The following is a 17413-nucleotide window of genomic DNA, read 5'->3' on the forward strand; positions in this document are numbered from 1 at the left end:
CTTGGTTCTTAAGGGTTTTGATAGATCGGAACAGCATTCTTTGTGAATTATTAGATTCATTCAGAATTTCACAAGGTAAAATTGTCCCATTAGTGTGAAGCCAGGAGAGTCAAGTTAGTGTTGTTCAATTACCCCAGGTCTATTATCTATTTTGGACAAAAATCATAGCAAATGCATGGGTGAATTTGTGTTTGTGTGTGATGTGTGTTATTGGTCAACATACGAAAATGCCACGTGAAGCATTCCAGCTTTTAGGGTCCTTTGAACAGTTATATTTGAATATGGACAACTGGATATGGCAGTCCTGATACAGAATGACATATTATGTCCAGTGCATCCACAAAGATGTTATAGAAGGAGAGATTAAAGGAGAAGAAGTGTACAGCATCTGTGTTGTAACAATTGCAGATGTCTTTGCAAGAAAGTTATTAGTGTAAGTGTATCTGACTGGGGTAAATCCATTTTCTATGATAATTGGCTTGAAAGTCATGGAGTGTTGTGGGGCAGTGGGGGAGGAGGTAGCTTGTACTGTATGAAAAGACCAAATAACTAAGATCTCTAGTTAGTCAGAAAGTTTTATCCCTTGCAGTGGTTCTCAATCTTTGGTCATCCAGTTGTTTTGGACTCTAACTCCCAGAAATCCCAACCAGATTACCAGCTATTAGGAATTCTGGGAGCTGAAGTCCAAAACATCCTGGAGGACAAAAGACTGAGAACTACTTCTTTAAAGGAAGCATCATCAATATCCTGAGAAGGTATAATGACAGAAGGGGTGGGAATGCAGCAAAGATTAGGTAAAACTCAGATTATAGGTAAGAACTTCAAAATCAGCGGTTGAAATACTGAACTTTAATCATGGCTGCAAGTGTATTTTGTTGCATTAAAACTATATTTGAGGAGATAGTATAATAAGATTTGAGTGCAGGAAAGCATAGGAACAGATGACAATTAATGTAGCTTCAGTTAAAATAGATTGGATATGCTGTGTTGTCAGAATAACATAGAAACATCTTGATGACTGCTAAACAGGATTCTGGAAAGCTTTTATAATCCTAAAACACATCATGAGGGTGAAAAGAAAGAGCCAGACACATGATATTATGGTATATTTAAACCTTTGAAGATCTCTTAATCTTTATGTGTAGACATTCCAGTGGCATAATTGGAACTCAAATGCTCAATTTGGGAATATATATTATGATCGGAGATGTGGGAGCTGCTTTCGAAGTGAATGTTTTTCCACAGACTCTGCAAAACAGTCCAAGCCTGTTTTGGTCTCATAACACTGGAAGAAAGTAATTGTTCATATGAATAGAAATTATCCTCTGGTCACTTCTTATTGCTGTTTTGTCAATGTTGTTAACCGGAGCGGGACGCAGGGAGCGCACAACGCCCTTGCTGTCCCAGCTCCACTGGCTGCCGATCAGCTACCGGGCCCAATTTAAGGTGCTGGTGCTAACCTACAAAGCCCTAAACGGTTCCGGCCCAAAATACCTTGAGTACCGCATCTCGGCCTACGAGCCCACGAGGACCTTAAGATCATCCGGGGAGGCCCTTCTCTCGGTCCCGCCTGCCTCACAGGCACGCCTGGCGGGGACGAGGGAGCGGGCCTTCTCGGTGGTGGCCCCCCGGCTGTGGAACTCCCTCCCTGTTGAAATCAGACAGGCGCCTTCCCTCATGGCCTTCCGCAAGGGCCTGAAAACCTGGCTCTTTGAAAAGGCCTTCAACTAGGGATATGTTTTTGGAATGACCACTGGAATGGACTATGACTATGAGACTGGCTGTGACCCAAACTAGACGAAGCGGATTTTTATATGTTGTGTATGGTCTTATGCTACTGTAAATTGTTGTCTTTTTGTGTTATGTACACCGCCACGAGTCGCCTCCGGGCTGAGAGTGGCGGTTAACAAGTGCAAATAATAAATAATAATAATAATAATAATAATAACCTTTAGCAAGATATCATTTATATGGGGGAAGTTAGCCACATTATTATCCTCGCCCATTCCTTCAGATGTTACTGGTTTAGTATGGGGACAAAACTTAGAAAATAGTTTTGAGAAGGCTTTATGTAATCACTTGCCGAAACAATCTGTAGCCAAGCAGTAGTAAAATTATAATACAGGACCGAGGGCCCTTCCACACAGCCCTATATCCTGGAATATCAAGGCAGGAAATCCCACATTATCTGAGTGTGAACTCAGACAACCCAGTTCAAAGGAGACATTGTGGGATTTTCTGCCTTGATATTCTGGGATATAGGGCTGTGTGGAAGGGCCCTGAGAGTATCTTACTTGTTGTTCATTCATTCAGTCGTTTCTGACTCTTCGTGACCTCATGGACCAGCCCATGCCAGAACTCACCTCCCCCAGCTCCTTCAGAGTCAGTCACTTCAAGGATGCCATCCATCCATCTTGCCCTTGGTTGGCCCCTCTTCCATTTTCCTTCCATTTTCCCCAGAATAATTGTCTTCTCTAAGCTTTCCTGTCTCCTCATGATGTGGCCAAAGTACTTCAATTTTGTCTCTAATATTATTCCCTCCAATGAGCAGTTGGTCTTTATTACCTGAAGTATGGACTGGTTGGATCTTCTTGCAGTCCAAGGCACTCTCAGAACTTTCCTCAAGCACCCCACAGTTCAAAAGCATCTATATTCCTTCGCTCAGCCTTCCCTGTGGTCCAGCTCTCACATCCATAGGTGACTATGTTGAATACCATTGCTTTAACTATGCAGATCTTTGTTGCCAGTGTGATGTCTCTTCTCTTCACTATTTTATCAAGGTTGGACATTGCTTTCCTCCTAAGAAGTAAGCGTCTCCTGATTTCCTGGCTGCCATCTGCATCTGCAGTAATCTTTGCACCTAGAAATACAAAGTCTGTCACTGCCTCCATGTTTTCTCCCTCTATTTCCCAGTTGCCAATCATTCTTGTTGCCATAATCTTGTTTTTTTTTTAATGTTTAACTGCAGCCCAGCTTTTGCGCTTTCTTCTTTCACCTTGATTAGAAGGCTCCTCAGCTCCTCCTCACTTTCGGCCATCTAAGTGGTGTCATCTCCATATCTACGGTTGTTAATGTTTTTTCCAGCAATTTTCACCCCATCCTTGCATTCGTCAAGCCCTGTGCATCGCATGATGTGTTCTGCATCCAAGTTGAATAGGTTGGGTGAAAGTATACAACCCTGCCATACGCCTTTCCCAATCTTGAACCAGTCTGTTGTTCCATGGTCAGTTCTTACTGTTGCTACTTGGTCTTTATACAGATTCCTCAGGAGAGAGACGTGATATGGTGTGCCCATACCAACAAGAACTTGCCACAATTTATTATGATCTACACAGACAAAGACTTTAGAATAGTCAATAAAACAGAAATAGATGCTTTTCTGAAATTCCCTGCCTTTCTCCATTATCCAGCAGATATTGGCAATTTGGTCTCTCGTTCCTCTGCCTTTTCTAATCCCAGCTTGTAGATCTGGCAACTCTCACTCCATGTATTGCTGGAGTCTTCCTAGTAGGATCTTGAGCATTACCTTACTGACATGAGAAATAAGGGCTATTGTATGAAAGTTTGAACAGTCTTTAGCATTTCCCTTTTTTGGTATGGGGATATAAGTTGATTTTTCCAGTCTGATTTTTCCAGTCTTGTGTTTTCCATATTTGTTGGCATATGGCATGCATCACCTTGACAGCATAATCTTTCAAGATTTTAAACAGTTTGGCTAGAATCCCATTGTCTCCTGCTGCCTTGTTGTTAGCAATGCTTCTTAAGGCCCATTCAACCTCATTCCTCAGGATGTCTGGTTCTAATTCACTCACCACACTATCCTCAAAGTCAAAACTATCCTCAATATTTTTATCCTTCCTATACAGATCTTCTGTATAGTTTCACGACCTTCTCTTGATCTCTTCAGCTTCTGTTAGGTCTTCTTCGTTTTCTTTTTCTTTGGGACGTACTTTGTTACCGCCTCCTGAACAGTGTTGTGGACTTCTGTCCATAGTTCTTCTGGGACTCTATTTACTAAATCTAGTCCTTTAAATCTGTTCTTCACTTCCACTGCATATTCACTAGGAATGTTAGTGAGATCATATCTAACTGGTCTCTGTGTTTCCCTGATCTCTTTAGTTTTATTCTAAATTGAGCAATAAGAAGTTCGTGATCTGAACTACAGTCAGCCTCAGTATCTTACTACCATCTTACTACCATCACTTATTTTGGGGTGGTTGCAGAATGTCCTTTGTTCTTATTATTTTCCAAACTCTTTTTACACCATCACTGCTACCATAAAAACCCAACCTCTGTTTGAATTAAACTATGCATTGAAATATATAAACCATGTGTGATGAGCCTGCTGTTTAAAACATATGCCAAAGGAAATAATCCTATCAACAATAGCGATACACCTGAGTCTCTCTTGCCTTGAAGAATAAACAGTGAAAACCTGAGGATCATGTAATGAGGTGTTATGTATGGAATAGTTGTCACATGGCACACGTTTTAGGGAAATGATTTTCCATTAGCTGTCAAATGATATGTGCTAAGTGTGGAATGGTCCCTAGAATGTGCAATGCCTTTTCTTCTGTTTCCATGAATCCAAGCTACTAGATTTGCTACAAATGTGAATTGTGAGATAGTTTTGAAAGGCATGATAGGTCTATTACTGGATTTGTTTGTCATACACTGCCCATTACATTCTTACATAAAAGTGAAAATCATGAATTCAGTTTTCTTCATTTAACTTCTAATGACCTCTTCAGAAGGGGGAAGAATTGGTGGCATGCCTCTTTAAGCATGGAGCTTGCTGACTCCCATTACATGGCACACAACTCCTTCCAGTGGAGCTCCAGGATTAAATAGAGAGCAAAGTGAATCATGCCACCACTGTAGCAACATAGGGGGATGCCAGATGGTCAATACTTTCCCCCCATGGGATGCACAGCTGGGTGAGTTGGGCAATACAGGAGGGGCAATTAATTCCCCATGCCTCCCAACATGCATGGGGAATCACCGGAATCACCATGATGTGTGGCAATTCTGGCAACCTTTATGATGAGGTCCTAAGTGCTCCAACTCTTCAAAACATTAGCAAACTCAAATTGCATATCATAAGGGAAGCAGACTTTAACTGATTTTACCTGTTCTTGATGCATTCAACTTCCTGTTCCACAGTTGTGAATATAGCAAAGGCAAGTTTTAAGACAGTCTTAAAATTGTTTTAAGAAGTCCAATTCCTTCTCTTAGATTTGGACGGAGGGCTTTGTTGAACTCTAGGATGCCCTACAGAGGACAGTAATCTAAGGGAAATGGTTAATGCCTAACCTTCAATAAGAGAAAATAATATATAACTAGCTGTGCTTCAGTGAATGCAAACCTACATTGTACTTTTATGTTTTTGAATACATGGGGAGATGATAGGAAAAGCGGAGTCGTAAGTAGCTACAATCACAGTGGGTGAAGAATAATAATACCATAATCTAGCAATGACTGTCATGGCCACATACAGTGGGTTTCATGGTCTAAAAATTACTATAGATGGTATTTATGCAAAACCATGCTAATATTTTCCCTACATTATCACAAAGCTGTAAATGCTTCTCTCTAGAGAAATGTTTAGGTGAGCCAGCCTGAAGACTGACTTCAGATTTTAGATGAATGACACTGCAAAAAAGTAGGAAGTACTGAGAAAAACATCTGCTTCAGAAGACAAGAAGAGTGAAAAAGTCACATATTGTACCTTTGAGAATGAGTGGACATTCCTATGATTATCCAGCAGGAATCAGCCATTAGACACAGAAGACAGAGGTGTCTGAATAATATAAAACAAATAAATTGTATGACATAAGATTTTTTTTCAAAAGAGTATTTTTATGCAGAAATACTTTCTGTGCAGAAATTACTGTTTTCTGTACAGCAATTTAACTGAGACTTCTTTGTGTACAATATTATCATAGGAAACAGTATTTTCTGTGTAGGCAGCATTTTACATAGGAGACAATTTGGAGACCTGCTAAGGAAAGAAACTCAAACAGATGGAGCCAGCCATCAGAAGGGAAACTCTTAGGAGAAAAACCACCTCAAGAAAGCTATTTCTTCAACTTCTCAGCTTTACAAACATCTGGTGTTTGCTGCTTGTGATTTGTATTTGTATTTATATTACATGGTAATACCTTATTGCTGTTTGTGAATAGTACAGATTGGAATTGTGTGGCCTTTTATATGTTCCACAGACCTGACCAACGACACCAGTAATGAAGAATATTGGAAGTGGTTCTCTATGCATGATACATATCTTTGATGTACGTTTTGTTAAAGTTACAATTTTATAATTACAATTTTTAAAATAAAAATCCATATGTAAATGTTTGTACTAATTGAGAAAGGAGTCACTTACAATATGCCATATTGTGTACTGTGGAACATGGATAGAGTTAGATAGGAGTCTTCAGAGATACAAATAGGCCTAAATCCAATATTAAGCATATGCTATGCTTGGACCCCCTGCTATCATAGCTACTGTTTATGTCAGCCGAAAAATCTGTATGTAGTTACTAGACTTGGTTGATCAAGAAAAAAATTGGTTCTAAACTCGTTTCGTATCTAGGGGGCGCTCACGTTTCTAATCTGAAAGGATTTCTGAAATTTCAGATTTCAAATTTTCGATATTTACGAAATTTCGTAAATATACGAATTGATTTGTTAATGGCGGACGTGATTGCGCAATACGCGGAAAAAACCTCCAAACAGGACAGGGGGAACTTCTGAAGTTTCCCTCTCCCTCTGTTGTTGACTGTTGGTGTGATAAAACTAACAACAACTATATTATATTATATATATTATATTATATTATATTATATTATATTATTATATTTATTATAAAAAAAAACTGTCCCAAGCCCATAGCACGTCCAAAAGCAGAAGATGAAGTCAGAATGAGATGTCCATCCAAAAATAATCCTAAGTAAGAATGGAGTCAGCACTTACAGGAATCCAGTCTTTAAAACGCTTTAAAACAGCTTGTCTTAACCCAGCTAATCATCTTCCTGGCCCAGCAGCTTAAAACTATTATTATTATATATTATATTATATTATTGTATATTATCTTATTATATTATATATTATATTACTATATTATTATATTATATTATATGTTATAATTGTATATTATTATATTATATTAATATAATTGTATATTAAAGCACTCCTGACAGATGGCCATTCATTCTTAATAATAATAATAATAATAATAATAATAATAATAATAATAATGGTTTAAGCTGCTGGGCCAGGAAGACGATTAGCTGGGTTAAGACAAGCCGTTTTAAAGCGTTTTAAAGACTGGATTCCTGTAAGTGCTGAATCCATTCTTACTTTGGATTGCTTTTGGATGGACATCTCATTCTGACATCATCTTCTGCTTTTGGACGTGCTATGGGCTTGGGACAGTTTTTTGATAACGCTTTTCCTTGCTTCCACCTTGTTTCCTTGTGTTTTCTAACCCTGTGATTTTGAAGCAGTTTGCTTGAACGTTCTGTTATCCCAGATTATATATACCAGGATAATCTGGATTATTTGCTAAATTATGTTTTTTCTCCAGCAATTTGCTACAGACTTTAAGTTCTTGATAGATATACACTGAATTAAGTGCTTCTAGCTATTTTTGTTGTTATAATAATATAATATTAATATAATAATATTATAATAATATAATATTAATATAATAATATTATAATAATATAATATAATATAATATAATATACAATAAGATAATATAATATTATTATTATTATTATTATATAATATAATATACAATAATAATATAATATAATAATATAGTAATATAATATATAATATAATAATATAATATAATATATAATATATAATAGATATTATATTATATTATTATTATAATATTATTATATTATATTATTATATTATATATTATATTACTATATTATTATGATATTATATTATAATTGTAGATTATATAATAATATATTATATATATATTATTATATATTATTATATTATATTATATTATTATATTATATTATATTATATTATATTATATTATATTATATTATATTAGCTGTACCTGGCAACGCATTGCTGTGGCATAGAGTGATGCTATGAAAAATAAAGTAATGAGAAATTTTGGGCAAGAAGGATGCCAGGAGAAAGAGGAGGGAGGGGGGAATGTGGGATTTGCCAGCTGGAAGGAAGGAAGGAAGGAAGGAAGGAAGGAAGGAAGGAAGGAAAGAAGGAAGGAAGGAAGCCCAGTGCAGCCCAGAGTGAGGCAAGAAGAAGCATGAGGAAAGAGGGAAGCAGCAGAGCAAAGGTGGCCAACAGGATAGGAGAGAGAGAGGAAATTCATCGGCTTAAGCTAAGGCCAGGGACCAGAAGTGGGGTAAATGCGCAGCTTGCTACCGGGGAGTGAAGAGAAACTGCGAGATTGTAAAACTTACACCAGACATACAAAAATAATTACAAAATTGGAAAAATTGTTTTGATTCTTAATTACTCCACACACTATTCCTCCATGGCTCCATATTGGTTCGAAGCTAATTTAAATACGAATTCTTGACGACTTTAGAAACTAATGAACACGATCAACCAAGCCTGGTAGTTACCTAACAAAGTAATTTTGACAGGCTATGAGCCCAAAACACTAGGACCAATATTATGTATGGTATAGGATAGCATAATAGCTTTGGATGAGGAATTATATTATCCCTTTAATATCACCTGCAGACTTAGTGTTTAGCCACTGCAGTCCCCCTCCCACCCATGGTCATTCTGTATTTCTGATACATAAGACGGAAAGACTGGAAAAGCATTTAACTACTTCCCCATTCCACCCATCATTTCTTAGATGAAAACTAGGATACATGTGGCCAAGCATCATCAAAAGGTGGTCAAGATAGCAAACGTTACTAACAACAAAGACCACCCAGTCTACTAGAGGCTGGAGCAGTTTGCTTTTAGTATATCTGTAATGAATAGCAAGCCTCTGCCTCTCTTTTACTTTCTCTCTGATAGATAAATACAATGTTTACATTTAGCTTTTATACTTTGAACTTAGTTTGCAGCAGCTGCAATAATCTAAGGGCGCTTCCATATGTAGGTTAAACCTGCTTCAAAGTGGGTTTTTAAAACCTGCTTTGGCGTTGGGTTATAACTACGCCTCCCGCCTCTAACTTCTTCAGGTGCAGCAGCAGAAGGGAGGCATGGCATGGCAGCATTCCTTTCTGCCAAATGTCAAACATGCTCCACACACCACACACAGCCCAGTGCCCACCTTCACTATTCCACTTCTTTAACTGGCGGCAATGAGAGGCATTCCTCTCCCCTTCCAATCGTTTTTGTTAATTGCATGTATCCTTATATCCTTCATTGCGACCTGGGTTAAAAGCATCAGAGTTACTAAAGATACCACTCCTCCTGTAATGTTTTCCTCTCCAACTGGGTTTAAAGGCACGGCTTAGCTACCCCTATTTCTGTGATGCTTTCTCTTCATCTGGAAAAGAGAATTGGGGTTAAAGACAGGGCTTAAGCTACCTCTCCATCTTCAGAAGAGAAGTGGATTCAAAGATAGGCTTATGCTACCACTATTTCTGTGATGCTTTCCTCTTCGTCTTCAGAGGAGATGAGCGGCGGGCAAGGTGAGGCAGGCACCATATGCTGTGATACAAATTCCTATTAAAAGAGTTGCTTTTTTTTTTAATCTACACTTATTTGGGTTAAACAAAATGTAATGACCAAAATCATAAGGTTTGTGAAACTACCCATCAGCATGTTGTTGTTTTTTTTTTTTCCAATCAATCCCTGTTCTGAAATACTCTGATCTCTATTTGTGAAGCATGAAAAGAAAGACCATCTTTTTAATTGGAAGATTTTTTTTAGTGTTGCCCAAAGGTCAACACTATCAATTAAGAGACTTATTTGTAAAGAAGAAAACTTGCCAACATTGCAATATATTCTGAAATGTCTAATTTGTTCACTGTAATAAGGCCATGCCCATCTATTGATTAATCAATCAGTGTTATCTGCTTGGTGATTGTATCAGAGGAATTGTCTTAATTTGATAGCATATCATATGCAGAACAACACAATATATCACAGAAATGTTTATCTCTGGAAATATAACAAATGTTTAACTGCTGCCAGTATGAAATGGAAGGTCTCACTGGTACCGAGAAATCTCATTAAGCAGCGATGACTATACAACTGTTGTATAGTTATCATCAATCTTGACAACTTTTTTTCCTCCTTAGCTTCACTAACTCTCAAGACTTTTATGGAACTGTTAAATTTGAACTAGTACTTTCTTGGAAATATGAGACAAAAGACTCACGGTAATATAACAAAATAATATAGATGAATAGGTGCATACCCTCTAACTGTTCCCCATTGGCAGGGCCATACCTGATTAATTCTCTGCTATCCTACCATCTCAGTTACTTTTAAAATATTCTACTTTATTTTTCCCTCTCCCACTTTACTCCTTCATTGTTGTCCTACTTCAGCGCTTCAAACAGAGTTTAAAATAAAAAGTAGTTTGCACTTAATTAATTCAGTAACTGTATGGGCTAATTTTCATCATGTAGGGAGACTGTGTGTGGTGCGACTGGAACCGTGAGGGCTCTTCTACAAAGCAATAGTATCAGCAAAGGTCTGGATCCTCATGGAAAATTTGGATCTTTGCTGTTTTGTTTTGTTTTTTTTTTGTTTTTTTTTAAAAAAAGATAAACCAGGGTCAAGATGGATTAAAAGGCTTACCCTAGGTTAAAATGCATTAGCCTGGGGCCTCATTTGGATTCCCTAGACTAATACGCTTACAACACTGAATTACATGCCAGTATAGATTCAGCCTTAAAGAGTATATTTCAAAAAAAAAAAAAAAGCTTTCTCATTTGATTCTCATCTCCTAGAGCTAAAACAGATACAACATCTGGAATATATTTTTCCTGTTTACATCACTGATCACTGACACGCATATATACACACACACACACACACATTCCTGAATGTCATGGGATTTGATTGGATGACTTTTGCTGTCTCTCCCAACTCTATAATTCTATGATTCTATGAAATAGCCCATCCACTAGGACTGCTAGTTTGACATACTATGGGAATATGTCTCCAGGCTTCCAAGAGCTCTGGCATGTTATTACCAGACTTATAAGACTTCAGGCATGGCCCTGGTGGTAGTCTTCATGACTGACAACAACAAAGATTAATTAAGTATAGAAAGGGCCATCATAGGAAAATTGCCTTCAGGTGATGAACTGGTCTCAAAGACTATGCAAATAAAGACAATGAAAAAATATTGAAATTTTCATGGACTCAAAACGAACTCACACTAGTGAAATGAAGTAACTTCAGGGTATTCAGAATGAATAAATAGCAAGAGCCTGGTTGATAAATCATATTGAGGACATGATGTTGGTTAATTAATTCTCCTCACACAAATCAGCATATTCACAATGCAAGGAAAGCAGATGTATGTGTCTGCATGAGATTCTGTGTGAGAGAGGGTTTAAGAATTCCAAAGACAAATTAAGAATGCTACAGAAAATATCATATTTACTTTTGTACTTAGAGCCACTTATATAGGATCAATGGTAAACTGTTTGTGGCCTCTGCTTCAAGAATGACCAGACTTCTGGATTGTGGAACCAATGTAAAATGAAGAATGTTTAGAATTTGCCAACCAGAGCTAGGTGAAAATAGTAGTTCAGATAGATGGCTATTATAGAGCGCATCTACACAGGCAGGAAATTATGGGTTTGTTGGGTGTAAGTACTCTACATTGGCCCTGGGGACAATTTCACTGCCCACCTCTGTTTTGCTGTGGCAGTGAAATGGAGTCATGACCTGCCCCACTGTGCAGCCATCTGTATCTTGGTGGTCCTGATGGTGTTGTTACAGTGGCCACAGAGCTCCTGAGAGCTCCTGGGCATCCTTGGGATACCATTGCTGTTGTTTGTAAGGGCACCCACATTACTTGGTGAGAGCAGAGAGGAAAGGGAGAGTGCAATTCTTATCCCCTCTCTGAATCACATGTCAGCAATGGAGGCCAAGGATGGCCTGGGCAATGTAAGCAGTAGAACTAGTTCTTATTTAGAACCAGCCCAACTGTTTACATGTTTCTGAAGTGCAGGACAGCTCAAAACCTCCAGACTTTGACTAATATGGGCAAAACTGTGTCAAGTAAGCTTGTTAAAAGTTTGTGTGTGTGTGTGTGTGTGTGTGTGGGGGGGGGGGGGGGTTGATAGCATTGAACCATGGCAGTTAAAGAGGTATAAAACTACATTATTTCTATAGTGTGGATGCACCCTAAAATAATAAAAAGAACAGGGTGCTGATGAGAAAATTATTAAACCAAAAACAAAACATTTTGTAGAAAACATTTATGACCTCATAAGATGGGCTAAAATTTGGTTGCATACATTGGCTCAGTTTTGCTACAGAGTCTGCCTGCTCCCGTCCCATGGTGAGCATCTACTTACGAAGGGGCTCCATGGCAAAACTAAAGTGGAACCAGTATATGCTTCAACCACAACAACATGGGAGTCTTCCGTTGTTGCATAGAGATAGACCGAAGACAGGGGGAAACTGGGCAGTGGATGCTTCCCCCGTGGGATGAGGTAAAAGGGAAGCCACATGATGTGGAGCATGGGGTAATGGATTCCCCATGCCCCCTGCCAGGCACCACCGGATTTGCCATGATCCACAGTGATTCTGGCAGCAAATGTGATGAGGTCCTTAGAAAAAAGTTCTTGAAGTACTTTAACAACTAAACTAACTTGGGATTTATTCTTTGTCATTTGGGTTATTCCATTCCAACTGTTCTATTTCCTTATTTGTCCTATTATTTGAGAATCAGAAACCCTTGCCAGTTTACTACAAATAATACAAGGATGTTAGTGTAGGTTTTATTCTACCCTTGATCTAGCTAAAGTATAATGAAATATTTGAATGTCCCTTGCAATAAATCCTTTTAACTGACCTCAGTACAACAGCATGGATCATACCATCAGTTTTTACAGGACTCAGAAGAGACACCTCATCTTCCATTTTAAAACACAGGCAGTTTAATTAATAGTATTCTGGCATTCACCCTCTACCTTTATTGAGGGAAGGCAACTGAGGAAGTGAACCATCTGAATTATAATCTGTGACCATCTACAAATCTATCCCATTTCACATAGTATTGTTTGCTCCAGTACATTGTTCATTTTAAGAACATTTCATTTTCCTTTCCATTTCTCAGTACTATTTCCACAGACAATGCCTCAAAAAGAACTGCCAGTTTACCTTATTGAAAAGATCCTCCAAACACATGTAGAAATATCTGTAGATCACATTAAAATAACATTTTACCAAGGGAACAGTGAAAGTCATAGAGAGTAACTAACACATTGCATCATTTAACTATTCTCTCAAAAGATGTGAATATGTTTATTGATTTCTAGTGAATTTTGGAATGCAGAGTCAGACTTTCCATCTCTGGAAAACTAATGCTCAACACATTGACAGTTTTACCACTGCAGAATGTTTCTACCATTCCCTGGATAATGTAGTCAAGGCATTATATAAAAGTTTTCTGATGTATAAATGCTTTGTACATTTTGCCCATGTGCCTCCTTTAGACATAAAGTGGTTGGAGTTACAATTATCATTTTCAATTATGGTGCGGCTTTGAAAGTTATTGTGATAATTGTTGTCTATGACTCTTTTTCTACTTGTTAAATATTAATGAGAATGATTATTGATTAGCTGTTCTACTGTATCACATTACAGCTTTAAAAAGTTACTTTTCTGAACTATATTTTTCAGAATTCATTGGCCAGCTGGGAAACTGAGATAATTGTCTCCAATAAACACAATTATTCCAGACACTGTGTGAGGATATTTTTTTGGGTTTCTGTTCAACACATAAATGCCTGAGATTTGGGTATTGGTGGATGTGAAAACAGTGCAAACTTCTATTACACTCCAACTCTGAAATAGTATTCTAGTTTGTATGCATGAGCAACCCCCATGACCAAAAACAGAACAGACACACAATAATATGGGTGAAAACAGACCCCAGCTTTTGTATTGGTTACTAGGCTTGTGCAAAAATTTTGGAAGTCATATGAAAATTTGTTAAATTTGTACTTCTTAAGTGATATCTGACACATGGGCATGGCCTACACCTAAAACGTAAGAATAAAAACTTACCAAATCCTTTTTCGTTTTAATATTGTAATGCTCAGAAGCCTCCCAAAGTCAGTTTCGTATTCATGGCAAGCAGCCAATAAGGCTCCCATTCCTATTTAAATTAATGACCATTAGAAGAGGAAAAGCAGGGAGAAAGCAGAGTTCACTGGGGGGAAAAAGCACAGAACTCTGGGAAATATAGTTTGGGAAGGTGAGGTACCCTATGGCAGAGAATGCAAATGGCCCTGCCCATAAACTACATTTCCCAGCAGGTTAATATTGGTTTCTATTGGTTAGTATGAGATACGTTCAATGAGATAACTGTTGTGGCTTTTTAAAAACATGTTTTTGTCAACATTTTAAAAGAATTCCCTAAAATTAATAGATATATGAATATTTCTGAAAGTTAAGGGGAATTATCCTGTTATCTTGTGTCATTGTATAGAAAATTTAAGGAGGTAGCTCTTGTCGTTTTTGTTTTAAAATGTTGTTTATTAAAAAAATCCTCAAAGATCTGTGGATAGGTGCAATGTTCTGAAACTTGATGGGCTAACATGGCCAACATGTTCTAACATTGTAGCAAGTTTCACCCCAATAGCTGTAACAATGAGGGAGAAAGGCACCCTTGAAGTATCACCCCAATTATAGTAATTACGTGCACTTACTATAACAAAAGAGTTCAAAATTTCTTTACTCTCATTATAGTAATGTATTTTCACTGAATATACTTTAGAAACACTTTAGAAAGAAAACACCAGCACCCCCTAATTTTGTAATGACATTTTTTATCTATCGCACATGCATATTCGTTACAGCTGAAAAAGGGGTTGGCAGCCACACATAGGTCCTGGATCAAAGGATTGGATAGCCTGCTTGCTAGGCTGACACCACAGGAAGAATCACTGGGAGTACAGGAATAGCATACCAAAACCTGTACTGGGAACGAGTGATGGGGACATGGTGCAGATTCCCATTCAGGACTGTATTGTTATACCTATACCAATGTGCCCCTCATGGCACTCTGCAACCTCCTGAAAGGAGGAAGAACATACTATACCAGATCCAGGGCCCATGCCAACGCCCCCCCCCCCAAGCTGCAACAAAAAAAATTAACAAAAGCACATAAAAACAAGGGTGGAAGAGCTCAAAGGCAACTGGCTAGGAGGCACAGCATGCTGGCTATTATAGCCGACCAGAGTGGAGGAGTCTCCCCTCTGGCCTCCCTCACACATGATTAATCAGAGCAAGCCATGAGGCTCACCCATGATTGACTGGCCACTCTGCTGTGCACAAGGTGAGCACGCAGCACCACATGCTGGGAAAAAGAAGCCTCCCTCATAAGATGGTGCCAGAGCGGAGTGCCCAACACTGAAACCTTCCTGCCTGGTAAGTTGGGCAGGGCTTTCACATTTTGATTACAATAAAAGACTCAAACAAACTGTCAACATCTCTATGAAGACAAATAGCATTCTCAGCAGATATATGTTAGAGATGTTACAAAAAGAATAAAGAAGGAGAAAGAGAAAAAAATATCAATTGCCTCAATGCACATCCCACATGGCTATTATCATAGTGAAGCCTTCTCCTGTGCTTCTAAGACTGCATATCCTTTGCCTAGGTAATATAGTGCACTGGCCTTTTTTCTTGTGATTCCCCAAAACACAGTAACAGGACAATAAAATATGCTTCATATAACAGAAGAGCTATAAAATACTGAGTCTTAAACATTTTATACTCTAACATGAAAAATTGATGGCTTTCTCCCTCTGTGTGTGTGTTCATATAATGCTTCTGCTTAACTATGGCTTTAGGAACTCTTCCTTTAGTTATTATAAGACCAAAAACCAGAATCTCACAGTTTCTTCCTTGTAGTCATGTCATTGGGGAACAAATGGGGATATGTGTTTGTAGGGAATGTGAAGGGACCATATGGCAGAAAAGTATCATTAGGACATCAGAAACAGTAAGTTACTTGCCCCTAGATTGTGGGGAGGTAGGAAAGTCCTTTTTATCACTATTCAGGAGATGTGTGTGATTTAAGATCATGGGTACAATTGATGTGTAAGTCCTTATGTACACAGGGAGCTTTCCAGTCTTGACAAGAAAAATGTTTGGTAATGGCATCACTTCTGTACATTAACAACAAAGGTCCTTTGAAAATAAGGTCACTTTTCTTTGATTGACAGTTTGGATAGAAAAGGTTTCAGATCTCCTTGGAAGCAGCCATATGTAGACAAACTTCCCAGAAGAGAGAACAAAGAAGTTGAATCAGTAGTCTCCACAACTTCAAATGAAATAATTACAAGAGTCCTTGCAAAGACTAAAATAGTGCAGGTTTCATGACCTGCTACAGATATTTTCATACATAAAAAAGGAAAGCAGTAAAGAGGATAAAAAAAGAAGAGGCAGCAACATAACACAAGGTGAAGGAGATTGCTGTCATTAATCCCATGAAAAAAAAAGGTGACACCCCAGCATACTGATTAAACTTCACAGGATTAGGCTTCCCTTGAGAAGCAAAACCTGATGGTGCCTGACATTCCAGTTGTGGCACCACCAAAGAAAGCAGGTTTGTTTGCCCCTCAGAACTTTGTGTTCAAGCCTCTGGTAGGCCTGACCACCTACAATGTTAAACCAGTGTCCCGTTCCAAAGCAGATGGGTTTCTGTTTCCCAGTCCCTCATGGAGTCTTGTGAAGAACACTAGTGAAGTACATAAACAAAGTGCAAAAGAAATAGAGCCAAAAGACTGGGGTTTGAATTTTAAGTTCTTCCCTTCCCCAGAAGTGATCCAGAAACATCAACTAACACTGGAATTGCCCGCAGTTGAAACATAATCTGTTCCTAAAGAGATGATGGAATCTGCTTCCCATCCACAGCCAACAGACCTCTATACAGATCAAAAGGCAGGACAGGCAAAGGAAGCCCAGCATGTGACATAGAGGTTATCGGTGTAGTATCTTGAATGGGAAAGAACAATGGAAACAGATATCCAAAAGGACACAAAAGGTCTTGTCCACACAACCATTGAGCAAACCAGATTGCTTATTGCTGAAAGATTCAAACAGATTAAAGGTCTAGTGGATAACTGTGAGTTCCCATGTGGGGGAAAGGAGACCACAAAACAGATCTGGATGGATTTGGGGATATGGCGAATTTTCAGGTAGAAGATGTAAATAAGAACATTGAGAATCTAAGGGAACTTCCGTGGAA

This window comes from Anolis sagrei, chromosome 3 (assembly GCF_037176765.1).
Source record: "Anolis sagrei isolate rAnoSag1 chromosome 3, rAnoSag1.mat, whole genome shotgun sequence".
Taxonomy (NCBI): Eukaryota; Metazoa; Chordata; class Lepidosauria; order Squamata; family Dactyloidae; genus Anolis; species Anolis sagrei.